The 18922-nt window shown below is 34.9% G+C and overlaps 1 long non-coding RNA gene across 1 annotated transcript; it reads left to right on the top strand.

Moving 5' to 3' along the window:
* Positions 1–990: 990 nt before the first annotated feature.
* LOC135092543 (uncharacterized) lies at positions 991–11209 on the top strand. The gene is made up of 2 exons (XR_010262923.1): positions 991–1716; positions 10575–11209. It is a non-coding gene; the product is annotated as an uncharacterized LOC135092543 (long non-coding RNA).
* The last annotated feature ends 7713 nt before the right edge of the window (positions 11210–18922 follow it).

Genomic DNA, 18922 nt, shown 5'->3' on the forward strand with positions numbered 1-18922 from the left:
GACACGTTTTCAGTAACTTTATTTTGGATTCCCATATAGAGTGAGTTCCTTATTATATATCGTTTTGGTGCCTAGCATGCTTAAAAACACACAAAACACAGATTTCTGGTAAGGTCGTTTAATTTCCTCATATTGGAGGCTTTGCATGCACTTTAGCGTTTAGTACTTAACAGTCCGAAAAAAAAAAAAAGCTGAAATTAACTTTTTTGATAATATTCTCTTATCACATAATTGCCCTGAATTTTCCCAGAATTTTGGCATCTCGGTACCTATGAAGATGAATAACAAAAAAAAAAAAATCCTATTTATTTTATTTTTTTATTTCTTATTGTCTAAATAAAGAGTGTTATTTGTGGGTTTTAGCTTTTTGGTACTTAAGGAACTTATAAAAACACTCATAATACACGTTTCTCGTAATGTCCTTTTGTTTCCCAAACATAATGTTCTTTGCATGTACTTAAGCGTTTTTATAGATCACATGATCAAAAACACTCAAAATACATGTTTTTGGTAATGTTATTCTGTTTCTCCATAAAGTTTGTTTTGCATGCGTTTTAGCGGTTTGGTATACAAGGGGTTAAAAAATACTTAAAGGCAAGTTCTTCGTAAAAGTGATGAAATTATTCCTTTGAAAGTATTGATGGCTGATCTCTTTCTATAGGTGGGGGTTAGTGTTCTCTACTGTACCAAATACTGAACTATCTTTTTTACTATTTCTCCATCTGTATCCTACCCAGTAATGGTAATAGACTGAGGAACTCCCCACCTTTGTTAATTTTTACTAAGTATTGTCCTAGTGGTAATCAGCTGCAGCATTGATTTGTTTAGGAGTTGGATATCTGAGAATGAGTGGTTATTGGCACCAAGTGCAGCTCAGTTGTGGGTAACTCCAGTTGTTGGGAACACTCCATGGTACACAGATGGTGGGATAGTCTTGCCTTGGACTCTTGCAAATGTGTACTATGTCCCAGTGAGTTTTGTTTTTTTTTGACATGAATCCCAAGTTTATTTAGGCATTTCAGGGACTTATTGTGGGTGATGGAGATCTCCACAGCACTCTTCTCTTGGTTGGTGGGTAGCTGTTGAAAAATTCATATAAATAGAGATGTCAGATGTAGGTAAAATAGAGAAATGTTGATTTGATTGTGAACTAAATCCCACAACTTATATTATCTTTGATAAGAAAGGTTTCGTTTAGACCATGAAAATTGGATAAATGAAGCTGAGCATTATTTTACTGAAACAAGAAGGCACACAAAGTGAAGGAGATCGCATACTTGACTTTAGTTTGTTGTTCCTTTGATGGGGAACTTGTATCATTGTTAAGAGCTTAAATCCTGTAAAATAGCATGGATCCATCTGGATCTTTATTCAGTCAAAAGTTTATATGATGTGTAGACTATTCAAGCTTGCCAGCCTTGAGCCTGGAGCCTGCTTGTTGTAGAGTTGTCCTATGTTCTGTAGATTTGCTTGATATTATAAACAATTATGATAAAATTTTTGTAAACAATTTTGTTCTTTATTTCTTTCAGTATCAGATTCAGTATTTTCTCCATCTTATGGCAGCATATATTTTCAACACAGAGTGAGGGCAGTGTCATTCCTCCTGTCCACTACCCCAACTTCTACTCCCAACACTACCACAACAATGAGCGGTCTGGTGTGGTGGCTGAGGATTCTTTTGAAGAGGACAATGCTTCTGCTTCATCTGAGCAGGTCAGAAGGTGGATAGCAGCAGTACTAGTAGCAGACTGGTGTTACCTTGATGCTACTGCTACATTGCATTATTTGCATAGTTTTTTCAGTTATCATGGATTTTGTGTAATATGTATAAAAGTATATGAAGCTCAAGAAACTTGTTGATAAGGTTTATGTTCAGCATACAAATTGTAGGATGCAAAGACAAGGATTGAAATATCATTGCCACAATTCCTGACAAAGCATTTGGTGCCACAGAATATTCAGCAATGTAATGTTTGTTTGGCAAACAAACCAGTTTCCCTGAATGATAGCTTTATTTCTGCAGGTTAATACAGTCTCTCTATGGGGGAGAGTTTGGAGACAAAGCCAAGCATATATATATATATATATATATATATATATATATATATATATATATATATATATATATATATATATATATATATATATATATATATATATATATATATATATATATATATATATATATATATATATATGTGGTTTGTGAGCCAAGCATACTGATCATTACACTATCATGTGTAGTTTTAATATGTAATTTAGATCAAGGACAGTGCAGTGATAGAGGAAAAATTATTCACTAGATTTTTTCAGAGAAGTTTTATGACATAAAGGATTAAATGAATGATCAGTATATATATTGGCTCACTAGCTGCATCTCTTTAACACAGAAAGCTTTCACTAATTATCTCGGCCCAATTCATTAAGTGCATCGCTGTTGTGGGAGGGAAGATATGCAGTGTTTCCCTGCCATCTGTGGGAGTTACATTCCAGAGCCTCCTGCAAATAATTAAAATCTGTGAATATGGGAAACCATTCTTATAAGGATCAGAACTACCTATATTTATAGTTTAAACCTTAAACTATGCATCTCACATTTACTAAGCAATTCACTTTAAGACAATAAAAAACAGTTATTATATGTATAGTACATGATATTTTAATTAAAATACAGTGCACTATATAATAAAAGGGGAATAAGTTGATATGTACAATAAACCCTTGATATAATGAACTTCTATTTACCAAATTTCAGGTATAACAACCTATTTAAGGCTGCTGCCTCCTACCTCTCTCTCTCTCTCTCTCTCTCTCTCTCTCTCTCTCTCTCTCTCTCTCTCTCTCTCTATACACATATATAGCAAATTTTCATCTCAAGTGACCCACTCTCCCCCCATATGTGTTCGTTATATCTTGGGTTACTGTAATTTATAACTGAAAGAATAATTTGGGCTCTTTGGACTGAAAGACTGAGCTGGTGGTGACACCTGGCAACTCTGAAAACTCCCCATTAGTTAGGTTAGGTTAGGGAAAACTCTGCAAATATGCAAAACCATGAATATGTGAGGGAACGCTGATATATGCTATCTCTTATTTGTTGTAGATGTATTCCATTCTATTGGCATAGAACGATAGGAAAATGGCATCAAGGAAGTAGGGATGCCACCAAACTTTATGAGACTAGACATAACCTTGCACATAGAATTGCTGAACATAAAGGGGTTTCTCCTTGAACTAATAATCAACCAGCTGTTCCATCATTTTCAGCAATAAGTCCCCATTCACATGAACATGATCATCCCTTTTTGTGACAAAGTTTTTAGAATACTACACAAGACAGAGTCCAATATGGATACAAAATTATTATGCATTACCTACTCAGCTAGACTACCAGTATGCAGAAACTTCTGCTAGCCCCTAAGCAACAGGTTTTTTGTGCAGAAACCTCTTCTTGTAATGAGTTTTTAGAGAAAAATAACTCTTATTCCTAGTTATATCTCATTTAGTACAGATTCTAGAATAATGAAACTTACAGCATAAGAAGCACCTATCCTTCTCCATTCTAGTGGTACTTTTGTCTGACTCATTATTTTAGTTCAACAGGAAGTAAAGGTGTGTTCATTATGCTGGATATAGTACTGGCTACAGCTCACTTGCCCCACCTGCCCTCACTGCTTTCCCCACATATCAAAAGGAATGTTCTTCCACTGTGACTCCTTGTTTAACAGCACTTAATGGGAGTGGATGAGGTTAGCTTGCATTTGCACTTAGCCATTCATTAGGATGAGGGCAGATCACCTCCTTCCATGATACTTGCCTTATATAGAATACCAGATGGCAAGTCACTAAAAGTGGTAGGGAGCAGCTTTGTAAATGTTGCTAAGTAATGTTCAAAATATCTCTCTCCCACTTTCATTTTGATTTAAGGATTGAAAATCATGACGCACATACATTCATTACCCATCAGAGCCCTGAAATGCACACCACTGTGTTGCTTGTTGCTCAGGGGGTTAAAATTATTGATACCTGTGAGATGTTATTCTAAAAACTGGAAAAATAAATAACAGGCAGCTCTAAATAAATTATATACTGTCGACAAATAACAACAGTAGCTTATGTAAAAAGGAACATAAATGCTTGGTACACATTTTTAGACCTCAGCTAGGATGTGAAAACATGAGCTAAAGCTAAACTAGATGTGATGTACTTTATGATTATGTCAGCTAAAGGCTTGTCCTTTAAGCTTGTCAGATCTGGTTTCAATCCCTGGTCACATCCACTTCCCATGTTTATACATTTTTTTTTTTTCATAATTTTTAATTTTGTAATAGGAAATGTATTTCTTTGTTTAACTATGACATTGGCAACATGGTGGTGGGATGGTCTTAAAAGATTTCATATAGGGGAAAGAATAAAGCCTAGTATGAACTTATGATGGCATTGTTTTGTTGCGTCAAACAGGAAATGAGTGTCCCACCCAAAAAAGGGAGAAAACATGAATGGAGCAGGGGCTTCCTAGTGAATACTCTGGTAAACCTTGCAAGACCAGAACCACACTTCCCAGACACACACTTTGGATTGTTTGGATACTTATTGTACCACATTAAATTAATGAAACATCAGAAATTAACCTAGAAGGAAGAGCCATGTAATGCAGTGATAGGACACAAATATGAGCCAAAGCTAGATTAGCTGTGAGGTACCTCATGGTCCAGTTAGTTAAGGCTTGGTATTCTGGTATGTTCATTCCTGGTTCAGTCCCTGATCACATCTACCTCCCTTTTTTTTCTTTTTTTCCCCTTCATGTAGGAGTGGCACAGGCCAAGGGAAACAAAAATTCCAGCAAAAAAAAAAAAAAAAAAACAGCCACTGAGGTGCCAGTCCCCAAACAGTCAAAAATGTTAGTAAAAAATACAAGTTAAGTGTCTTGAAACCTCACTCTTGAAAGAGTTCAAGTCATAGGAAGGTGGAAATACAGAGGCAGGCAGGGAGTTCCAAGGTTTACTAGAGAAAGGGATGAATGATTGAGAATACTGGTTAACTTGCATTAGAGAAGTGGACAGAATAGGGATGAGAGAAAAAAGAAAGTCTTATGCAGCAAAACCAAGGGAGGAGGGGAGGCATGCACTTCACAAGATAAGAAGAGCAGTTGGCATGAAAATAGCAGTAGAAGATAGCAAGAGATGCAACATTGCAGCAATGAGAATGAGGCTGAAGACGGTCAGTTAGAGGAAAGGAGTTGATGAGATGGAAAACTTTTGATTACACCCTATCTAAAAGATAGCATACTACATACATGGACGGATAAGGAGGGGTGGGGGTGAGAAAAACTGGTGAAGAAGACTGATGCCTAACTTCACAGAAACTGTTTTAGCTAGAGATGAGATGTGAAGTTTCCAGTTTAGATTATGATTAAAGGACAGAGGACAGACTGAGGATGTTCAGTGTAGAGAAAGGGGACGGTTGAGTGTCACTGAAGAAGAGGGGATAGTTGTCTGGAAGGTTGTGTCGAGTTGATAGACGGAGGAATTGAATTCTTGGGACACTGAACAATACTAAGTTCACTCTCCCCCAGTCAGAAATTTTGGAGAGATCAGAAGTCAGGAATTCTGTGGCTTCCTTGTGTGAACTGTTTACTTCCTGAAGGGTTGGACGTCTACAAAAAGACGCGGAAAAGTGCAGGGTGGTATCATCAGCATAGGAATGGATAGGACAAAAGTTTGGTTTAGAAGGTCATTGATGAATAATAGGAAGAGAGTGGGTGACAGGACAAAACCCTGAGGAACACCATTGTCAATAGATTTAGGAGAAGAACAGTGACCATCTACCACAGTACCAATAGAATGGTCAGAAAAGAAACTCGAGATCAAGTTACCAAGAGAAGGATAGAGGCTGTAGGAGGGTAATTTGGAAATCAAAGCTTTGTGCCACTCTATCAAAAGCTTTTGATATGTCTAAGGCATCAGCAAAAGATTCACCAAAATCTCTAAAAGAGGATAATCAAGACTCAGTAAGGAAAGCCGGATCACCAGTAGAGTGGCATTGACGGAACCCATACTGTTGATCAGATAGAAGGTTGTGAAGTGATAGATGTTTAAGAATCTTCCTGTTGATGCATCAAAAACTTCAGATAAGCAGGAAATTACAGCAACAGGATGGTTATTTGAGGGATTAGAACGGTCACGCTTTTTAGGAATAGGCTGAATGTAGGCAAGCTTCCAGCAAGAAGAAAAGATAGATGTTGATAGACAAAGATGAAAGAGTTTGACTAGGCAAGGTGCAAGCACAGAGGAGCAGTTTTGGAGAACAATAGGAGGGACCCCATCAGGTCCATAAGCCTTCCGAGGGTTTAGGCCAGCAAGGGCATGGAAAACATCATTGTGAAGAATTTTAATAGGTAGCATGGAGGATGGAGGAGAGGGAGGAACAAGCCCTGAATTGTCCAAGGTAGAGTTTTTAGCAAAGGTTTGAGCAAAGAGTTCAGCTTTAGAGATAGATATGATAACAGTGGTACTATCTGGTTGAAATAAAGGAGGGAAAGAAGAAGCAAAGTTATTGGAGATGTTTTTGGCTAGGTGCCAGAGATCACGAGGGGAGTTAGATCTTGAAAGATTTTGACACTCTATTAATGAAGGAGTTTTGGCTAGTTGGAGAACAGACTTGGCATGGTTCCGGACAGAAATATAAAGTGCAAGAGATTCTAGTAATGGAAGGCTCAGGTACCTTTAGTGAGCTACCTCTCTATCATGAATAGCAGGAGAACAGGCTGTGTTAAACCAAGGTTTGGAAGGTTTAGGTATGGGCAGAAATATAAAGTGCAAGAGATTCTGGTAATGGAAGGCTCAAGTACCTTTTGTGAGCTACCTCTCTATCATGAATAACAGGAGAACAGGCTGTGTTAAACCAAGGTTTGGAAGGTTTAGGTCGAGAAAAAGAGTGAGGAATGTAGGGCCCGATGCCAGACACTATCACCTCCGTTATGCGCTCGGCACACAGTCTCTGGCACAGAAGCAGTAGTCATTCCAAGGAAATTCAGCAAAATACCTCCTCAGTTCCCCCCAACTAGCAGAGGCAAAACACCAGAGGCACCTCTCCTTAGGAGATCCTGAGGATGGATTGGAGCAATAGGACAAGATACAGATATGAGATTGTGATTGGAGGAGCCCAATGGAGAAGATAGGGTAACAGCATAAGCAGAAGGATTAGAGGTTAGGAAAAGGTCAAGAATATTGGGTGTATCACTTAAACACTTAAACACTTAAACACTTTATTATAGCCTAGGTTTATACATTTCATTATTGGATAGGTATACATTATTGGCCAGCCTATGTATAAGCTTGATGCTTTTCAGGCAAATGAAAAATTTAAAAGTACATTACTTAAAGTAAACACAATAGACAACTTAAAATCGAAAAATCTATCATGAAGATAAATAAAAACATAATATGATAAGGTTTATACAGAATAATATATATCTATATTGTTATAAAGTTGAGTATGAAGATGGATGGGATGACACATAGGGTTAGGTGATATAAATTGATACATATATGAGACTGAAATCATATAGATGTGTTTAAAAATAAAGTACAGGAAAGATGATAAAGTTTTGTAGGGTTAGTTTTGTAAGATCAGGGGGGAAGTAATATAAGGTATGAGTGTAGGAAGTGACTGATTAGTATGCATCTCTAAAACGGTCAAGGATATGAGCAGGGTGTTGCACCAATTGGAGGATAGCAAAGTTGAAGGCTAGTTCACCATGATGGTCAGTGAAGGGAGAGGAAACCCAAAGCTGGTGGTGAACATTGAAGTCTCCAAGAATGGAGGTCTCTGCAAAAGGGAAGTGAGTCAGAATGTGCTCCACTTTGGAGGTTAAGTAGTCAAAGAATTTCTTATAGTCTGAGGAGTTAGGTGAGAGGTATACAGCACAGATAAATTTAGTTTGAGAGTGACTCTGTAATAGTAGCCAGATGGTGAAAAACTCGGAATATTCAAGAGTGTGGGCACAACAGCAGGTTAAGTCATTGCGCACATAAACGCAACATTCAGCTTTGGATTGAAAATGAGAATAAAGAAAGTAGGAGGGAACAGAAAAGGGGCTATTGTAAGTTGCCTCAGACACCTATGTTTCAGTGAGGAAAAGAAGATAAGGTTTAGTAGAGGAGAGATTGTGTTCTAGAAATTGAAAACTAGATCTAAGACTGTGAATGTTGCAGAAATTAATGAAGAAAAAGTTGAGGGGGGGGTCTCAAGAGACTTAGGGTTGATACCAGAAGACACTAGCCTTGATGAGCATCATCAACAGGACCCATCAAGTAAATTTTAAGTTGGTTTTTACCTAATTATTTTTTATTATTTTATTCATAATACTGTACATGCATATCATAAATAAAGATGAGGTTTACTAGAGGAGAGGTGATGTTGTACAGATAGAAAATTATATCTAAGACAGCAAATGTTACACAATTTAATGAAGAAAAGTTATAATATACCAGTAAAATGCCTTGGAAGGCAATTAACGAGCAAAGATGTCAGTAATGCATCAGTGGAAGGGGTATTTCAAGAAGAGAGAGAGAGAGAGAGAGAGAGAGAGAGAGAGAGAGAGAGGCAACTTCAGGCACCCCACACTTGCCTAATATTCAAATCACTCTAGCTCAAAACTCTGCAAGAGCCCAGTGGTTGTGCTATATACCACTTGATAGGAAATTTCATTTTGTGTTCAGTGGTATCTATCCGCTCTCATTGAGACAAAAGAAAATTGGTGAAAATTGCAGAAAACTGATGGTCACTTTACAAAAAGTTTTGTATTGTATTTTGCATATGCACAGTAGTATTGCAAATTTCATATGATTTTTCATTATAACTTGTATTACTCTTATTACCAACAAAAATTTGAGCTTGATCAGTTAATTACTTAAAAAGTTGTAATTTTGACTTTGTGCATGTACAGTGCTACTTCAAAGTTGACGTAAGGAATTTTATTAAAATTATAACATGACACCTCTTAAGTTTCATTAAAACTGGTTGAGTAGTTTTTGAGAAATCCCATTTCTGACACCCTTCTACTTTTAGTAAGTTAACTTCACCCAATAGAAGAGATGAAAGCTATATCATATAAAATTGATAGAGGTGTGCTATCATATGATGCTAATTTTGTTACGATCAGCCACATAGTTCTGGAGATATTAGCGATTGAATAGGGTTATGGTCAGACTGAGCCAGGCCCCTCAAAACGAAACAACAACCTCCATAGTAAACTTTGTTTTGCTCATAATTAATTTCTCACTCTTTCATAAAAGAGAACATAGGTATCCATTTAATCATGATGAGTTTCCCTTCAATACAGGGACTGTAATATATATACCTCCCATATTTATAATATATGAATTTCTCACTCTTTCATAAAAGAGAACATAGTTATCCATTCAATCATGATGATTTCCCCTTCAATACAGGGACTGTAATATATATACCTCCCATATTTATAATATATGAATTTCTCACTCTTTCATAAAAGAGAACATAGTTATCCATTCAATCATGATGAGTTCCCCTTCAATACAGGGACTGTAATATATATACCTCCCATATTTATAATATATGAATTTCTCACTCTTTCATAAAGGAGAACATAGAGTTCTTTGTTTAATCATGATTAGTTCCTTTTCATTACATGGACTGTACTAAATACATATTTTTCTTAAGCTACTTTTTTAGAATACTTTTGGCTTAAGTTGAGAACTTGACCGCCCTGATTTGAGGAATGGTGAAGTGGAGCCACCAGGCACAATATCTACCAATTCACAAAACAGAGCAATGACTAAATTTTGACTTCTCTATTTCCTTAGTTTGGTGGCATTCCTACTTCCTTGATGCCATTTTCCTATCATTCTATGCCAATAGAATGGAATACATCTACAACAAATAAGAGATAGCATATATCAGCGTTCCCTCACATATTCATGGTTTTGCATATTTGCAGAGTTTTCCCTAACCTAACCTAACTAATGGGGAGTTTTTAGAGTTGCCAGGTGTCACCACCAGCTCAGTCTTTCAGCCCAAAGAGCCCAAATTATTCTTTCAGTTATAAATTACAGTAACCCAAGATATAACGAACACATATGGGGGGAGAGTGGGTCACTTGAGATGAAAATTTGCTATATATGTGTATAGAGAGAGAGAGAGAGAGAGAGAGAGAGAGAGAGAGAGAGAGAGAGAGAGAGAGAGAGAGAGAGAGAGAGAGAGAGAGAGAGAGAGAGAGAGAGAGAGAGAGAGAGAGGCAGCAGACAGCAGCCTTAAATAGGATGTTATACCTGAAATTTGGTAAATAGAAGTTCATTATATCAAGGGTTTATTGTACATATCAACTTATTCCCCTTTTATTTTATAGTGCACTGTATTTTTTAATTAAAATATCATGTACTATACATATAATAACTGTTTTTTATTGTCTTAAAGTGAATTGCTTAGTAAATGTGAGATGCATAGTTTAAGATTTAAACTATAAATATAGGTAGTTCTGATCCTTATAAGGATGGTTTCCCATATTCACAGATTTTAACTATTTGCAGGAGGTTCTGGAATGTAACTCCCACAGATGGCAGGGAAACACTGCATATCTTCCCTCCCACAACAGCGATGCACTTAATGAATTGGGCCAAGATAATTAGTGAAAGCTTTCTGTGTTAAAGAGATGCAGCTAGTGGGCCAATATATATACTGATCGTTCAATTAATCCTTTATGTCATAAAACTTCTCTGAAAAAATCTAGTGAATAATTTTTCCTCTCTCACTGCACTGTCCTTGATCTAAATTACATATTAAAACTACACATGATAGTGTAATGATCAGTATGCTTGGCTCACAAACCATATATATATATATATATATATATATATATATATATATATATATATATATATATATATATATATATATATATATATATATATATATATATATATATATATATATATATATATATATATGCTTGGCTTTGTCTCCAAACTCTCCCCCATAGAGAGACTGTATTAACCTGCAGAAATAAAGCTATCATTCAGGGAAACTGGTTTGTTTGCCAAACAAACATTACATTGCTGAATATTCTGTGGCACCAAATGCTTTGTCAGGAATTGTGGCAATGATATTTCAATCCTTGTCTTTGCATCCTACAATTTGTATGCTGAACATAAACCTTATCAACAAGTTTCTTGAGCTTCATATACTTTTATACATATTACACAAAGTCCATGACAACTGAAAAAACTATGCAAATAATGCAATGTAGCAGTAGCATCAAGGTAACACCAGTCTGCTACTAGTACTGCTGCTATCCACCTTCTGACCTGCTCAGATGAAGCAGAAGCATTGTCCTCTTCAAAAGAATCCTCAGCCACCACACCAGACCGCTCATTGCTGTGGTAGTGTTGGGAGTAGAAGTTGGGGTAGTGGACAGGAGGAATGACACTGCCCTCACTCTGTGTTGAAAATATATGCTGCCATAAGATGGAGAAAATACTGAATCTGATACTGACAGAAATAAAGAACAAAATTGTTTACAAAAATTTTACCATAATTGTTTATAATATCAAGCAAATCTACAGAACATAGGACAACTCTACAACAAGCAGGCTCCAGGCTCCAGGCTGGCAAGCTTGAATAGTCTACACATCATATAAACTTTTGACTGAATAAAGATTCAGATGGATCCATGCTATTTTACAGGATTTAAGCTTTTAACAATGATACAAGTTCCCCATCAAAGGGACAACAAACTAAAGACAAGTATGCAATCTCCTTCACTTTGTGTGCCTTCTTGTTGCAGTAAAATAATGCTCAGCTTCATTTATCCAATTTTCATGGTTTAAACGAAACCTTTCTTATCAAAGATAATATAAGTTGTGGGATTTAGTTCACAATCAAATCAACATTTCTCTATTTTACCTACATCTGACATCTCTATTCATATGAATTTTTCAACAGCTACCCACCCACCAAGAGAAGAGTGCTGTGGAGATCTCCATCACCCACAATAAGTCCCTGAAATGCCTAAATAAACTTGGGATTCATGTCAAATAAAAACAAAACTCACTGGGACATAGTACACATTTGCAAGAGTCCAAGGCAAGACTATCCCACCATCTGTGTACCATGGAATGCTCCCAACAACTGGAGTTACCCACAACTGAGCTGCACTTGGTGCCAATAACCACTCATTCTCAGATACCCAACTCCTAAGCAAATCAATGCTGCATCTGATTACCACTAGGACAATACTTAGTAAAAATTAACAAAGGTGGGGAGTTCCTCAGTCTATTACCATTACTGGGTAGGATACAGATGGAGAAATAGTACAAAAGACAGTTCAGTATTTGGTACAGTAGAGAACACTAACCCTCACCTATAGAAAGAGATCAGCCATCAATACTTTCAAAGGAATAATTTCATCACTGTAATCAGTTTCAGGTCCCTTCAATAAACCTTGCATGTCACTAGGTCATGGACCATGCTTCTATGAAAAGGCACAGATCAATGCCTCTTATGAAAGAGCACAGAGTTGATCAGGAATGAAAAAAGAAAAACTTAACTGACTTTGGAATCAAATATCTAAACTACATCTCTGTAAAAAAGATAGGGAGACTGAAAGAAATTTAATTGGAAAACATTCTATACAACATGGACAACCAAGGTCATGTGACCTTCTTAACATAATTCCTCCTATCAAATCACAATCTAAAAGCTTAAACACCTGATACGTTGAGGCTCCTACACACATTATGAACAAATGGTTCCCAGCCTTTTTTAGGAGATTAGTACAATGCCATGTTAACCTTCACATTATCATCCAAACATCAATTTAAAAAGCTAAATACTTATCAAGTGAATTTACACATGCTTCAACACTCAAATGCAGAATCCTGCACACAAACTTGACATGCCTTTGACAACTTTTTTATTGTCATATAAGAGAAATAATAAATCACCACCTCATTTCCTTCCCTCTTATGTTGCTTAGTGTTTTGAGAACATGCTGCCATACATACATAGCACAACACAAGTACAAAAATTAAGAGTGAAACATTGTGAAAACAAGGAATAAATATGTTTCATGTGACAGCATAGGAAGTGAAGCACAAGAAGTACAAGTGGCTAGGTGTACAGGCCACACACCTACCTGGCTTGGTCTCAGGTTCAACACCCGGGCTTGGCGGGGCACGGCGGCCATGCCTGCTGCTAATGACCTGGCCTGTACCTGGTTGATTCGGGCTTCATCCTCAGCCGTCAAAAGCTTGTTGTTGATAATTCTGTGCCATCACCAGGGAATGGAACAGAAGGGAAGGGGAGGTGAAGAGAAAAAAGACAGTGGGTAAGGATATAAGAACTTCTGAAAATATGCAATAAAGGGAGAATGGAAAAAGGAAGATGAAAATGAAATTTAGGAGATTACAAGGAGGTTGGTGGGTTCCCCTTGTTACTAATACTGTACATACTGTATATGGATGAATAAAGCTACAAAATATCTTTTATCTTGCCTCCTTAAAAAAAAGTCAATACTGACCTTCATTAGCATCCTTAAAAATTTCATCAGATACAAAACAAAACTGCTGTTATAGTGACTTAAACACTCCATATCATCTGTCAGCCCCTGCAGGCTCCACACTGAATAAAAGGGTCACACCTGTCAGTACAGCAGTCATGTGAACCTTTATGACTTGTCTCACAGTACTTGCACACAACCAAAATATATAAATGACCACATATTTTACACTTCCCTCAGCTTGTTAAGTGTGGTTCAACAGCCCCCACAACAAATGATCTGTCTCATTGTAGCAACAGCATGTCTTTATCAACTGCACACACACACACACACACACACACACACACACACTAGCTCTAATTTTGTATATCATTTTATGTAAATTATATGCTAAATGACCAAAGAAAATATATGTCTGTAAATGATGCTACAGTCATGAAGATAATCATGCAAAATGAAAAGTGGAGAATTATCAGAAAATTCTGAATATAATGGAGCCAATCTGATTATTAACATGAATATGACGGAGTCAAGATTGATAAATGGAGCTAAGAAATAGCATATGTTGGAAATGGGACAAGAGGATAAAGAAACAAAGATGGGTGGTCGTAGAATAAAGTGATAGAGTGAGAGAAACTTGGAAGTAGCACTAGAGAAATGAATATGATTACTTCAAGAACTAAATAAATGTTGATAAATTTGAAAGTGGTGTATATATATATATATATATATATATATATATATATATATATATATATATATATATATATATATATATATATATATATATATATATATATATATATATATATATATATATATATATATATATATATATATATATATATATATATATATATATATATATATATATAGCTGGTTGTGATGACGAAAAAAATTGATCATGATAACTGATAAATCGGTAACAATAACCTTATCAGTGATGACTGATAATTGGCAATAAATTTATTGCCCAATAACCAATAACTGATAAATTTATAAATCTAAAATTCCTATACCACCGATAACAATGAGTGTTTTTGAGCTTGTTACCTATAAAAAACACGAAAATTGATGCAAAGCACTCTATAATGGGAAAGAAAAGGACATTGCAAGAAAAGTGTATAATGAGTGTTTTATAGTTCAAAAGAACCACAAGGCAAAAAATGCAAAAACTAGTGTATATGAAGAAGTTTCGTAGATACCAAAATGCTGAAACTCATGAACAACACTCTTAATTGAGAAACAGAACAATCTTACTAAATGTGTGTATTTTGAGTGCTTTTCACATTCTTAGTTACCAAAACCCCAAATTGCATGCGAAACCAGCTTAATGTGGGAAAAAAATGACATTACCAGAAAAAAAATGTCTTTTGAGTGTTTTTGAGCGTGTTAGGCAATAAAGCACTAAAAAGGGGGGCAATCACATTACATTGGAATAAAACCAATTTTTAATAAGAACTTGCCTTTAAGTCTTTTTGAGCTCCTTATATACCAAAACACTAAAACGCATGCAAAATACACTTTATGGTGAAACAGAATAACATTACCAAAGACATGTGTTTTTAGTGTTTTTGATCATGTTACCAATAAAAACGCTTAAATGACATTATCAGAAAAACGTCTTTTAAGTGTTTTTGAGCGTGATATGCAACAAAGCACTAAAAACCAGAAAAATCACATAACTTGGGAATAAAACCAACTTTTACGAAGAACTTGCCTTTAAGTGTTTTTTTTTAACTCCTTACATACCAAAACGCTAAAACGCATGTAAAACACCCTTTATGGAGAAACAGAATAACTACCAAAAATATGTATTTTGAGTGTTTTTGATCATGTTACTTATAAAAACGCTTAAATACATGTAAAGAACCCTATGTTCCTATAAGAAAAGGACATTAAGAAAATCGTGTATTATGAGTGTTTTTAAGTTCCTTAAGTACTAAAAAGCTAAAACACACAAATAACACTTTATAGAGAGAGAAAAAAAATTGTTATTCATCTTCATAGGTACCAAAATTCTGGAAAAATTCAGGGAAATTTTGTAAAAGAAATTCATTATAAAAAAATAATTTTAGCTTTCTTCCGGAGTTATGTACCAAACCCTGAACTGCATGCAAAGCCACCTATATGGAGAAATTACTCGACTTTACCAGAAACCTGTCTTTTGAGTGTTTGTTTTTTTCAGCAATTTCAACAATATTATTGAAAACGTGTCTTTTCAGTGATTTACGTAGAAAAACGCTAAAACGGATGCAAACCAACCAATATGAAGAAATAGAATAACATTACCAAAAAGATATATTTTGATGTGTTTTTGAGCTTGTCACCTACAAAAAAATGCGAAAATGGATGAAACGCACTCTATATTAGGAAAGAAAAGGACATTACGAGAAACGTGTATAATGAGTGTTTTATAGTTTCACAAGAACCACAAGGCAAAAAACTCAAAAACTCGTGTACATAAAGAAGTTTCTTACATACCAAAATGCTGAATCTCATGAATAACCCTTTTAATTAAGAAACAGAACAACCTTACTAAATGCCTGTATTTTGAGTGTTTTTCACATTCTTAGTTACCAAAACCCCAAATTTCATGCGAAACTAGCTTTATGTGGGAAAAAAATATTACCAGAAAATGTCTTTCGAGTGTTTTTGAGCGTGTTAGGCAATAAACCACTAAAAAGCAGGGCAATCACATTACATGGGAATAAAACCAACTTTTACCAAGAACTTGCCTTTAGGTGTTTTTGAGCTCATTACATACCAAAACGCTAAAACGCATGCAAAACACCTTTTATGGAGAAACAGAATAACATTACCAAAAATATGTATTTTGAGTGTTTTTGATCATGTTATCTATAAAAACGCTTAAATACATGCAAAGAACCTTATGTTTGGGAAACGAAAGGACATTACGAGAAATATGTATTATGAGTGTTTTTTTAGTTCCTTAAGTACCAAAAAGCTAAAACCCACAAATAACACTCATTATTTAGAAAAATAAATAAATAAAAATAAAAAAATAGGATTTTTTTTTTTGTTATTCATCTTCATAGGTACCGAGATGCCAAAATTCTGGGAAAATTCCGGGCTATTATATGATAAAAGAAAATTATCAAAAAAGTTAATTTTAGCTTTTTTTTCGGACTGTTATATACCAAACCCTAAAGTGCATGCAAAGCCTCCTATATGAGGAAATTAAACGACCTTAAAAGAAATCTGTCTTTTGAGTGTTTTTCAGAATGTTAGGCACCAAAACGATAAATAAATAAGGAACTCACTCTATATGGGAATCCAAACAAAACTACTGAAAACGTGTCTTCTCAGTGTTTTACGTAGAAAAAACGATAAACGGATGCAAACCAACCAATTGAAAAAAAAAAAAAAAAAAAAATAGAAAAACATTACCAAAAAGGTATATTTTGAGTGTTTTTAAGCTTGTTACCTACAAAAAACGCGAAAATTGATGCAAAGCACTCTATATTAGGAAATAAAAGGACATTGCAAGAAAAGTGTATAATGAGTGTTTTATAGTTCAAAAGAACCAAAAGGCAAAAAACGCAAAAACTTGAGGATATGGAGAAGTTTCCTAGATACCAAAATGCTGAAACTCATGAATAACATTCCTAATTGAGAAACAGAACAACCTTACTAAATGCGTGTATTTTGAGAGCTTTTCACATACTTAGTTACCAAAACCTCAAATTGCATGCGAAACCAGCTTTATGTGAGAAAAAAATGACATTACCAGAAAAAAGTCTTTTGAGTGTTTTTGAGCCTGATAGGCAATAAAGCACTAAAAAGCAGGGCAATCGCATTACATTTGAATAAAACCAATTTTTAATAAGAACTTGCCTTTAAGTCTTTTTGAGCTCCTTATATACCAAAACACTAAAACGCATGCAAATTACACTTTATGGTGAAACAGAATAAAACTACCAAAAACATGTATTTTGAGTATTTTTGATCATGTTACCTATAAAAACGCTTAAATACATGCAAAGAACCTTATGTTTGGGAAACAAAAGGACATTACGAGAAGCGTATATTATGAGTGTTTTTAAGTTTAAGTACCAAAAACCTAAAACCCACTCTTTATTTAGAAAAAAAAATAAAAAATAAAAAAAAATAAAAAATAGGATTTTTTTTTTTGTTATTCATCTTCATAGGTACGAAATGCCAAAATTCTGGGAAAATTCAAGGCAATTATATGATAAGAGAATATTATCAAAAAAGTTGATTTTAGCTGTTTTTTTCGGACTGTTATGTACCAAACCCTAAACTGCATGCAAAGCCTCCTATATAAGGAAATTAAACTACCTTACCAGAAATCTGTCTTTTGAGTGTTTTTCAGCATGTTAAGCACCGAAATGATAAATAATAAGGAACTCACTTTATATGGGAATCCAAAACAAAATTACTGAAAACGTGTGTTCCCAGTGTTTTACGTAGAAAAACGCTAAAATGGATGCAAACCAACCAATATCAAGAAATAGAAAAAAAAAAACATTACCAAAAAGGTATATTTTGAGTGTTTTTGAGCTTGTTACCTACAAAAAAACGCTAAAATTGATACAAAGCACTCTATATTGGGAAACAAAGGGACATTGCTAGAAAAGTGTATAATGAGTGTATTATAGTTCAAAAGAACAGCAAGGCAAAAAACGCAAAAACTCGTGTATATGGAGGAGTTTCCTAGATACCAAAATGCTGAAACTCATGAATAACACTCTTAATTGAGAAGCAGAACAACCTTACCAAATTCGTGTATTTTGAGTGTTTTTCATATTCTTAGTTACCAAAAACCCAAATTTCATGCGAAACCAGATTTATGTGGGAAAACATGACATTTCCAGAAAAATGTCTTTTGAGTGTTTTTGAGCGTGATAGGCAATAAAGCACTAAAAAGCAGGGCAATCACTTTTCATTGGAATAAAACCAATTTTTACTAAGAACTTGCCTTTAAATGTTTTTGAGCTCCTTATATACCAAACCGCTAAAACTCATGCAAAACAAATTTATGGAGAAACAGAATAACATTACCAAAAACATGTAATTTGGGTGATTTTTATCATGTTATCTATAAAAACGCTTAAATACATGCAAAGAACACTATGTTTGGGAAACAAAAGGACATTACGAGAAACGTGTATTATGAGTGTTTTTTTTAAGTTCCTTAAGTACCAAAAAACTAAAACCCACAAATAACACTATTTAGAAAATAAAAACAAAAAATAGGAATTTTTTTTTCATCTTCATAGGTACCGAGATGCCAAAATTCTGGCAAAATTCAGGAAAATTATATGAACAAAAGAATATTATCAAAAAAGTTAATTTTAGCTTTTCTTTCGGACTGTTATGTACCAAACCCTAAAGTGC

Source organism: Scylla paramamosain, chromosome 3, assembly GCF_035594125.1.
Source record: "Scylla paramamosain isolate STU-SP2022 chromosome 3, ASM3559412v1, whole genome shotgun sequence".
Lineage (NCBI taxonomy): Eukaryota > Metazoa > Arthropoda > Malacostraca > Decapoda > Portunidae > Scylla > Scylla paramamosain.